Source organism: Primulina huaijiensis, unplaced genomic scaffold (genome assembly GCF_012295235.1).
Source record: "Primulina huaijiensis isolate GDHJ02 unplaced genomic scaffold, ASM1229523v2 scaffold200781, whole genome shotgun sequence".
Classification (NCBI taxonomy): Eukaryota; Viridiplantae; Streptophyta; class Magnoliopsida; order Lamiales; family Gesneriaceae; genus Primulina; species Primulina huaijiensis.
This window is the reverse complement of record NW_027352179.1, coordinates 1-517: the sequence shown is the minus strand read 5'-3', so window position 1 is coordinate 517 and position 517 is coordinate 1. Positions and strand designations below refer to the sequence as shown.

Below are 517 nucleotides of genomic sequence, written 5' to 3'. Positions count from 1 at the left end.
TGGTCACAGGAGTATGATTTTATCTTTAGCAATGTCATCTGACGGCCGTTACATGGCATCTGGTGATGAAGATGGCACAATAATGATGTGGGATCTTGCTAGTGGTCGCTGCATTTCCCCTTTGGTTGGTCACAACTCTTGCATATGGTCGCTTTCTTTCAGGTTGAAAATTATCTTGTAATTCCCATTTAGTTCTTATGATCTTATCACAAGTAAATGGCACACTTTTTTTCACGCCATCAAATGATCGGATTTTGATAAATGTTATTTCAGCTGCGATGGTTCACTTCTGGCATCTGGTTCTGCCGATTGCACAGTGAAAATATGGGATGTAGCTGCCAGCTCTAAAGTGACAAAAAATGATGAAAAGTAAGTTTGCCACGGGTACATTGGAAGTAAATTTTTTGGGTGATAATTACGAGTTATCCTCACGTGATCTTTTCCTAGCAGCAAAAGTGGAAGCACCAACAGACTAAGATCACTGAAGACCTTGCCTACCAAATCTACTCCTGTCTAT

The 517-nt window shown here is 40.4% G+C and overlaps 1 long non-coding RNA gene across 1 annotated transcript; it reads left to right on the top strand.

Moving 5' to 3' along the window:
• The first annotated feature begins 6 nt into the window (after positions 1–6).
• LOC140966174 (uncharacterized) lies at positions 7–517 on the top strand. The gene is made up of 3 exons (XR_012173268.1): positions 7–162; positions 274–369; positions 451–517. It is a non-coding gene; the product is annotated as an uncharacterized lncRNA (long non-coding RNA).